Source organism: Bos grunniens, chromosome 27 (assembly GCF_055505025.1).
Source record: "Bos grunniens cultivar Pamir isolate PY7600 chromosome 27, Bosgru_T2T1.0, whole genome shotgun sequence".
Classification (NCBI taxonomy): Eukaryota; Metazoa; Chordata; class Mammalia; order Artiodactyla; family Bovidae; genus Bos; species Bos grunniens.
This window is the reverse complement of record NC_141191.1, coordinates 38,816,626-38,827,736: the sequence shown is the minus strand read 5'-3', so window position 1 is coordinate 38,827,736 and position 11,111 is coordinate 38,816,626.

The window sequence follows — 11,111 nt, the reverse complement described above, 5'->3', positions numbered from 1 at the left end:
CAGTACTCTTGCCTGGGAAATCCTATGGACGGGAGCCTGGTAGGCCGCAGTCCATGGGGTCGAGAAGAGTCAGACAACTGAGCAACTTCACTTTCACTTTTCACTTTCATGCATTGGAGAAGGAAATGGCAACCCACTACAGTGTTCTTGCCTGGAGAATCCCAGGGACAGGGGAGCCTAGTGGGCTGCCGTCTACGGGGTCGCACAGAGTTGGAGCGACTGAAGCGACTTAGCAGCAACAGCAGCAGCAGCTTATCCTTGGCCTTTAAACTTTATTCTAAGCTTCTCAACACCTTAAGTCCCTTGAGAACATTTAGGTAGTCTCTATTCTCCTTTTTCCTATGCAATCTCTATTCCAGATTTTATTCCTATTATTTTACTATGAAGGATGGTTATTTCTCATGAAAAAAAGCTTGTATTCACCTCTAAATGATGAAAGTTACAAGTTTGGGAACTTGTGAGATCACTGTTTATGTGTGTGTGTGTGTGTGTGTGTGTGTGTGTATATCATATATATATATGATATATATATATATTTTTAATCAGTTTCAGAAAACCCTAGGAAAATAATCAGTACTCGGGACCAACCTTATCTTCTTGGACCAACCAGTAGCATTTGACCCACCAGGTCACTGTCTTCTTGCTGTAGTTTGTCTTTACTGGCTTCTAAGTTAGTCCGTGCTGTGGGTTTTCCTTCTTCTTTGTTCTGCCTTACTCACCGCTCCTTAGCGGTTTTGTATGTCTGTGCTGGTTCCCGGCTTCCCCTCCACCCATCAACCACCTTCTTGGGAAAGTGCCTGCGGTCTTGATCCTCTAACTCGCTTTTCCACCTTGTCCGGTTTTAAACGCCCTTTTAAACGCCATGTGTCCCAGCCTGGCACTCTGTGATGACCTAGAAGGGTGGGATAGGGCATGGAGGGAGTCTCAAAAGGGAGGGCCCTGGCACCTCGAGGCTATGAATACCTATTAAGGGCCAGGCACTGCTCTGGAGTCTGGGTATATGGCAATGGACAGACCGAGTTTTTTTTTTTTTTTAATTGAAGTTTATTTACAATATTTTGTTAGTTTCAGGTACCAGCAAAGTGATTTGGTTATATACACATGTGTATATATACATATAATGAAATATATATATATATATATACACACACATTCTTTTAAAATGTGTATATACACACACACACACACACACACACATCTGGGGACTTCCCTGGTAGTCCAGTGGTTAAGAATCTGCCTTGTAATACAGGGACACTGGTTTGATCCCTGGGCCAGGAATTAAGATCCCACATGCCACAGAGCAACTAAGCCCGAGTGCTGCAACTAAGACGATGCAGCCCAATAAATAAATATTAAAAATATATCTATACATACATTCTTTGAAAATATAAATACATATAATCAAATATTCTTTTTAAATATATATACATTCTTTAAAATATAATCAAATATATACTGTAAAAAATCTATATTTATATAAATGTTCTTTTAAAATTCCTTTCCATTATAGATTATTACAAGATATTGAACATAATTCCGTGTGTGTGTGCTTAGTCGCTCAGTTGTGTTTGACTCTTTTTGACCCTATGGACTGTGGCCCTCCAAGCTCCTCTGTCCATGGAATTTCCTAGGCGAGAATACTGAAGTGGGTATTTCCTACACCAAGCGATCTTCCTAACCCAGGGACTAAACCCCACATCTCCTGTGTCTCTGGCATTGCAGGTGGATTCTTTACCCACTGAGCCATCGGGGAGGCTATATGACAGGAGTTGTTGTTTATATATTTTATATAGGGTACTGTGTATCTGTTAATCCCGTTCTTTGTGGACATTTTTAGGCGGGGCGGGGGGGGGGGGCGGGTGGAGGGACAAATAAATATATCCGATGGTAGTAAGTAGCATAAAACAAAGAAGACAAAGACCTCCAGGGCAGCCCTGGGAGGTGGGGCAGGGAGTGGGTACCAGGCAGAGAGGCTGGCCAGGGGAGCCCTCTCTGATGAGGCCACCGATGCAGAGAGATGTAGATGAAGAGGAAGGGACCCCGGATCCCTTCTATCCACATTACTGTGCAGTATCCACTTTTCATCGCCCATCACAACTTGTTTTAAAAATGGAATATTTCTGTTACTTTTAAGTAGAGAATCACAGGTGGAAAAATGGTCAAGCAGGTTCTCCTTGCTTCACTTACGTGGAACCCAAACATCAAAGTGATGAACAGAACCAAGCTGGTACGAATGATGATCAAGACTTGATTTGGCTATTTTGAGCATGCTGCCTGTCTCGAGTGTGGTATAATATTGATTGTTCTCAATTAATATCTCGATTTGATTGCTATAAATTTCAACTGGTCTACCCAACTGTGGAGCATCATCCCGTGAGAAACCTCCAGCACGGAACTTCACAAACCACTTTTAACAAGTTCGATCAGTCAGAGCCCATTCTCTATACACTGCACAAACTGCTTGTGTTTCAGATGCGTTTTTACCTTTAAACAATAAAGCATCATATGCTGAAAATGTTCCTTTTTTCTTCCATCTTCAATATTTAAATGGCCACATGAAAATTCAGCAATCGTGGTAAGTTTTTTTTAATGTGTGATGATGTGACAGCTGTCACAGTATGATGTAACAAAATTATTTTGAATGAAGTTAAAGACAACTAAGTGCTGCTGCTGCTGCTGTGCTGCTACATCGCTTCAGTCGTGTCCGACTCTGTGCGACCCCAGAGACGGCAGCCCACCAGGCTCCCCCGTCCCTGGGATTCTCCAGGCAAGAACACTGGAGTGGGTTGCCATTTCCTTCTCCAATGCATGAAAGTGAAAGGTGAAAGTGAAGTCACTCAGTCATGTCCAACTCCTAGCGACCCCATGGACTGCAGCCCACCAGGCTCCTCTACTACAGCCATCTTACAGAAAAAGACTGAACGGACCTTTTGGCCAACCCAATACCACTAAGGAAAAAAATGCCATCAACCAAATGGCACAATATCATAATGTTAATCCCCTATGACCAATGGATGAGTCACACCAGCTCTTGTTGCTTTGAATTTTTTCAGCTCTTCGGAGGGACCTGGCAGTCTCTCTCACCTTCAATTGCGTTGCGTGGCACATGTGACTGACGGTCCTTTGGCTTGTATTTCATTGACAAATGGTCTTGCCTTTTTTTGGCCATCCTCTGTTCTTACAACCCATAAGAATTTGGTGGTTACTTTGAAAGAAAATGTGGAATTATGGTCATAATGAGCACTTTTTTTTTGAAGTATAGTTGGCTTACGATATTATACTAGTTACAAGTGGACAACATAGTGAATCACAGTTTTTAAAGATTAAGTTTTATTTAAGGGGATTACAGAATAATGGCTATATTCCCTGTGCTGTACAATAGCTCCTTGTAGCTTATTTTATACATAATAGTTTGTACCTTTTAATCCCCTATCCCTATCATATCCCTCCCTTCTGGTAATCACTAGTTCGTTCTCTGTATCTTTCAGTCTGTTTCTGTTTTGTTACATACATTTGTTCACTTGGTTGTTAGATTCCACATATAAACAACAATACAGAGTATCTGTCTTTCTCTGTCTGACTTATTTCATTTAGTATTAGCATATCTAGGCTCATCCATGTTGCTAAGCACTTCTTGCATGTACTTAGAACATAGTCCTAAATGTCCACATCACTCACAATCTTTCCTTTTCCATCATTACCATCTCTGCCTCTTCTCCCCAAACTCCCCCCTCACCAACATCCATCCACAAAACTGGGCTTCCACCTCCAGGGATCTTTTGCTGTTAAACTTTTTAATTTTAAAATAACTACAGATCCATGGAAAGTTTCAAACAATTACAAGATTTGCAAGAAGTTGCAAATACACTATAGAAAGATCTCACGCAAGATCCACCTGCTGCTGCTAAGTCACTTCAGTCGTGTCTGACTCTGTGCGACCCCATAGACGGCAGCCCACCAGGCTCCCCGGTCCCTGGGATTCTCCAGGCAAGAACACTGGAGTGGGTTGCCATTTCCTTCTCCAATGCATGAAAATGAAAAGTGAAAGTGAAGTCGCTCAGTCGTGTCCAACTCTTTGCAACCCCGTGGACTGCAGCCTACCAGGCTCCTCCATCCATGGGATTGTCCAGGCAAGAGTACTGGAGTGGGGTGCCATTCTCAAAACCAGGGAACTGACACTGAGTGAATGTGTGTGTGTAGCTCTACGTCAAAGTATCACATACAGATCTGTATAACCACTGGGGCTTCCCTGGTGGCTCAGAGGGTAAAGAATCTGCCTGCAGTGTGGGAGACCTGGGTTCAATCCCTGGATTCAGAAGATCCCCTGGAAGAAGGCATGTCACCCCCCTCCAGTATTCATGGGGTTTCCTGGTGGCTCAGACAGTAAAGAATCCACCTGCAATGTGGGAGACCCAGGTTCACTCCCTGGGTCAGGAAGCCCCCCTGGAGGAGGGCATGGCACCCCACTCCAGTATTCTTGCCTGGAGAATCCCACGGACAGAGCAGTCTGGCAGGCTACAGTCCATGCGGTCGCAATGAATCAGACACGACTGAAGTGACTAGGCATGCCTGCACGCACACACCAGAATCAAGATACAGAGTTCTACTACAACATAAGCATCTCCTTTGGATTACACTTAAATATCCACCCTCCAACATTCCTAATTCCAGGAAATCACTGATTTCCTTGTATTCTCCATTTCGTAACAGTCATTCTGAGAAAGATACTATAAATGGAACTACACAGTTGTGTGACCGTTTGAGACCAGCTGTTTTTTTCACTGGAAATAACGTCCTTGAGATTCATCCAAATTGTCGCCCGTACCAATAGTTCGTGCTTTTTTATTCCTGAGATCTCCAAGCTGTATCATAGGTTTAACTAATCACCTGTTGTAGGAAGTGCTGTTTCCAGTTGTTAGCCATTAAAAATAAACCTGCAATGAACACCCTTCTGTGTGGACCTAAGATTTCATTTCTCTAGGGTAAATGCCAGGAATATGATTGATTGCTGAGTCATATAGTATCCATTTAGTTTTTCCTAAGAAACTGCCAAACCATGCCAGAGCACTGATTTACATGCAGTGGATGAGTGACTCTGTTTCCCATGGGTTCACTTCATATTGTCACTACTTTTAAAGTTAGCCATTTTAATAAGTGATAATATCTGATCATGAATCATTTTAACTTGCATTTCTCTAGTGACCAGTGCAGAGAAGGCAATGGCAACCCACTCTAGTACTCTTGCCTGGACAATCCCATGGATGGAGGAGCCTGGTAGGCTGTAGTCCATGTGGTCGCTGAGAGTCAGACACGACTGAGCGACTTCACTTTCACCTTTCACTTTCATGCATTGGAGGAGGAAATGGCAACCCACTCCAGTGTTCTTGCCTGGAGAATCCCAGGGACGGGGGAGCCTGGTGGGCTGCCGTCTATGGGGTCGCACACAGTTGGACACGACTGAAGCGACTTAGCAGCAGTGGCAGCAGTAACCAGTTATAATGAACATCTATTTACATGACTGCCATTCGTGTGTGTGTGTGTGTGTGTGTGTGTGTATATATATATATATATATTTGTTCTTTGTGAAATGTCTCTCCATGGCTTTTGTCCATTTTCTAATGAGATTGTTAATTTAAAAAGATACTTTGAGAATTCTTTATATATTCTAGAGGAATCCTTTGTGAACTACATGGTTTGCAAATATTTTCTCCAAGTCTATAGCTTTTCATTCCCTTAAGTATCTTTCACAGAGAAAAAGTTATTAATTTTGATGGAGTCTACTTTATTTTTAAAATTTTATGGACCATAGTTTTGAAATAATGCCTGAAAACTTCACCAAGCTCTACACCCTGAAAATTTTATGTATTTTTCTTATCAGTTTTATAGTTTTACATTTTATACTTAACTCTATGATCTTTTTTTTTTTTGCTAATGGAAATCCAACTATTTGTTAAAAAGACTATCCTTCAGGATTCCCTGGTGATCCAGGGGTTAGGACTTGACCCTCACTGTTGTGGCCTGGGGTTCAATCCCTGGCCGGGGAACTAAGATCCTGCAAGGCATGTGGTATGGCTAAAAAAACAAAAGACTGTCCTTTCTCCATTGAGTTACTTTTGCACCTTTGTCAAAAATCAGCTGGTTGTACTTGTGTGGGGCTATTTCTCGGTCCTCTATTCTACTCAATTGATCTATGGTGCATCTATTTATCTAACATCACACAGTCTTGACTATAATGTCTTGAAACTGGGTAGTGTCATTACTTCCAGTTCACTCTTCTCTTTCACAATTTAGCTCCTAAGCTCCAAGTAAATTTTAGAATGATCTTGCCTATACTTACAAAAAGTATTGCTTGGATTTTTATAGAAATTGTTCAGCCTGATTATTAATGTGGGGAGAAGTGATACTTAAAATCACTAGGTCATCCAATCCATGAACATGATATTTCTCAGTAATATTTCATTTATTTAGTCCTTTGGATTCCTTCATTCTCACTTTTACAGTTTTTGGCATGCAAGTCCTACACATGTTTTGTTAGGTTTACACCTAGTTTTTTTTGGGGGGGGAGGGAGGTTCTTGGGATCTATTATTATTATTTTTATACAATGTTAAAGGTTACACTGCATTTATAGTTATTACAAAATGAGGGCTACATTCCCTGTGTGTACATTACATGCCTGTCTTACACCAGTCGTGTGTATGACACCGTGTGCTGTCCCTCCCCGCTTCCCTTTCCCCATTATAGCCACTAGTTTGTTCTCTGTATCTGTGAGCCTATTTCTTTCTTGTTACAGTCACAGGTTTGTTGTACTTTTTACATTCCACATACAAGTCATATCATGCTGTATTTTTCTCTGACTTATTTCACTTAGCATAATGTCTTCCAAGGGCAACCATGTTGCTGCAAGTGGCAAAATTCCATTCTTTTTTACAGTATTCCATTGGAAACAGTGTCAGACTTTATTTTGGGGGGGCTCCAAAATCACTGCAGATGGTGACTGCAGCCATGAAATTAAAAGACGCTTACTCCTTGGAAGAAAAGTTATGACCAACCTAGGTAGCATATTGAAAAGCAGAGACATTACTTTGCCAACAAAGGTCCGTCTAGTCAAGGCTATGGTTTTTCCTGTGGTCATGTATGGATGTGAGAGTTGGACTGTGAAGAAAGCTGAGCACCGAAGAATGGATGCTTTTGAACTGTGGTGTTGAAGAAGACTCTTGAGAGTGCCTTGGACTGCAAGGAGATCCAACCAGTCCATTCTGAAGGAGATCAGCCCTGGGATTTCTTTGGAGGGAATGATGCTGAAGCTGAAACTCCAGTACTTTGGCCACCTCATGTGAAGAGTTGACTCATTGGAAAAGACTCTGATGCTGGGAGGGATTGGGGGCAGGAGGAGAAGGGGACGACAGAGGATGAGATGGCTGGATGGCGTCACTGACTCGATGGACGTGAGTTTGACTGAACTCCGGGAGTTGGTGATGGACAGGGACGCCTGGCATGCTGCAATTCATGGGGTCGCAAAGAGTCGGACACAACTGAGCGACTAAACTGAACTGATTGTATATGTACCACATTTTCTTTACCCATTTATCTGCTGATGGACATTTACGTTGCTTCCATATCTTGACAATCACAAATGTTACTATGAACACTGAGATGCATGTGTACTTTTTGTAATGTGTGTTTTTTTAATATATATACCCAGAAGTAGAATTGCTGGGTCATATGGTAGTACTATTTTCAGTTTTTCTGAAAAGCCTCCATACCGTTTTCCATAGTGGCTGTACCAATTTACATTCCCACCAACAGTGTACTGGAGTTCCCTCTGCTCCACACACTTGCCAACATTTATTTGTGTTCCTTTTGGTGACAGCCACTCTGACAGACGTGAGGCGATATCTCACTGTGGTTTCGGTTTGCATTTCCCTGATGATTAGCTGAGCATCTTTTCATGTGCCTGTGGGCTCTCTGCATTTCCTTTTTGGAAAAATTTCTCTTCAGGTCTTCTACCCATTTTTTGATCAGGTTGCTTATTTTTAAAAAATATATATTGAGGTATATGAGCTATTTGGATGTTGGATACTAATACATCTAAATATTAATTTGGTTTTGGATTAATTATAAATGCTAGTGTATTCTTAATTTTTGTTTTCATGTGCTCATCTAGTATAGAATTTTGAATGTTTATCTTGTATCCTGTCACTCTTTAGTTTTAGGAGAGCTTTTGTAGATTCTTTGGAATTCCTACCAGGCAAATAGATCGGGAAACAATGGCAACAACAGACATTCTTGGGCTCCAGAATCACTGCAGATGGTGACTGCAGCCATGAAATTAAAAGACGCTTGCTCCTTGGAAGAAAAGCTATGACAAACCTAAACAGAGTATTGAAAAGCAGAGATATTACTTTGCTGACAAAGGTCCGTCTAGTCAAAGCTATGGTTTTTCCAGTGGTCATGTATGAATGTGAGAGTTGGACTATAAAGAAAGCTGAGCACAGAAGAATTGATGCTTTTGAACTGTGGTATTGGAGAAGACTCTTGAGAGTCCCTTGGACTGCAAGGAGATCCAATCAGTCCATCCTAAAGGAGATCAGTCCTGGGTGTTCATTGGAAGGACTGATGCTAAAGCTTAAACTCCAATACTTTGGCCACCTGATGTGAAGAGTTGACTCATTGGAAAAGACCCTGATGCTGGGAAGGATTGGGGGCAGGAGGAGAAGGGGACGACAGAGGATAAGATGGTTGGATGGCATCACCAACTCAATGGACATGGGTTTGAGCAAGATCCAGGAGACACTGAAGGGCAGGGAAGCCTGGCATGCTGCAGTCCATGGGGTTGCAAAGAGTTGGATACAACTGAGCCACCGAAAAATAACATATGCCATCTGCAAATAAGGACAGTTTTATCTCATCATTTCCAATCCCTATGTCTTTTATTTCCTTCTCTTGCCTTATTGTGCTAACACCTCTAGTATTATGTTAAATAACAGAAGTGAGAGAGGATATCCCTGCTTTATTTGAACTGGAAGGGGAAAACAGTCTTTCACCATTAAGTAAAGCAGTAGTTTTTGGTTTTTTGTAGATGCTACTTATTCAGTTGACGTTTCCTTCTAGTTCTATTTTTCTGAGACTTTTATCTTGAATGGGTATTGAATACTGTCCTGAGATTTTCTGCATCAATTGATATGATCGTGTGATATTTCTTCTTTAGCCTCTGTGTGATTACACTGATGGATTTCCAAATATTGAACTAGCTTCATATCCATGAAAAAAACCCACACTTGGTCATGGGTTATAACACTGCTGATTTTTCATTATTATTCTGCTAAGGATTTTTGCATCTTTGTGTGTTTTCATTTTCTATACTGTTTTTGTCTACTTTGGTACCATGTTAATGCCTTCATAAAGTGAATTGGGAGGTAGGTATACTTCCTCTGAATTCTATTTTCTGGAAGAGACAGTGCAGAATAAGTGTTAATTCTTTCATCGGTAGAACTTTCCAATGTAACCATTTGGGCCAGAGATCTTTTTCAGGGGTTTTTAAATTATAAATTCAATTTATTTCATAGCTATATTGCTATTCATATTATTTCAAATTTGACGAGTTGTGGTAGATTGCGTTTTTCAAGTAATTGGTTCATTTATTCTAAGTTATATTTATACGCATAGTTGTTCATAGTATTCCTGTACTATTCTTTTGGTATTTGCAACATCAGTAATTTCATTGTTTCATTCCTAATATTGATGATTTGTGTCTTCCATCTTTGAACGTATCAAAAATCAGCTCATTTATTGATCGTATTGTTTTCCTGTTTGTCAATGTCTTTGATTTCTGCTCTGATCTTTATTGCTTTGTTCATTCTGCTTGCTTTTATTTTGCTCTTCTCTTTTCTAAGTCATTCTTTATACCATGAATTTTGTGGAGGGGCTATATGGGTTCAATGGTGGCCCCCAGGAAGAAATGTCCACATCCCAATCCCCAGAATCTATAAATATTGCCTTATATTGCAAAACGTTAAGATAAGGGTCTTGAAAAGAGACACTTATCCAGATCAGCCTTGAATTTGATCACAAGGCACATTTGATTTTCTAAAAGGCACATTTGATTTGAGAGACAGAAAAGTGGTGGCAATACGACCACAGAGGCAGAGAAGCGGCCACAAGTCAAGGATCTCCTGGATTCACCAGAAGCTGGAGGAAGCAAGTAACAGAATCACCCCTAGAGACTTTGGAGGACTTGATTTCAGACTTCCAGCCTCCAGACCTGTGAGAATAGATGTGTGTTAAGCCATGAAGTTTGTGGTGATTTGTTACAGCAGACCTAGGAACCTGACAGAGTTGGAGAGCAGCGTCTCTGCTGGCGTCATCGGCTGGTGTCTCCAGCACCTGCCAGGGACGCAGGAGCAAGAGGAATTGGGAACTCACCGAGTGTTACCACTCAGGGCCAAGGTCCCCGCTGCTCTGCATCCTTCTATCTTTCAGAATCTTCTTCGTTTATAAATAACGTCCAAGGGTCTCAGCTGCACTAGGAGGTGGGGAGGTGCATCTGCTCCACTTTCTGGAAGTCCAACCTCCAGGGTTTTCATTTTTTCAACCCATTAGCACTTTCTAGTTATATTACTCTTTTATCATTTTTTTAATTTAAAAATTTCTATTTATTTGGCTGCATTGGGTCTTAGTTGCTGCATGCCGGTCTAGTTGTGGTGTGTGGGCTTAGCTGCCCCCTGGCATTTGGGATCTTAGTTCCTCGACCAGGGATTGCACTCATGTCTCCTGCATTGGAAGGCGGATTCTTAACCACTGCACCACCAGGGAAGTCCCTGTTACTCTTTTGAAGCATGAACTTTGGTGATGTTTCTTTACTCAAAATTCTTCAGTGACTTCTAGCTGCCATTAAAATCGGCCCCTGACTCTTAGCTCAACACTCATTCCCTCCCTAATCTGACCCCACCCCAGCCTACCATTCAGGTCTAAATTCCCACTGTGTTCCTCACCAGTGTTTTCTAAATCATGCTTTATCACTCTCCAGTTCTTTGGGCCGTTCATCAATATTACATGCACACGAGAGAAAAATAAAAGGTGTCATTGTCAAGTGAGTTGGGGAAACAGCGGA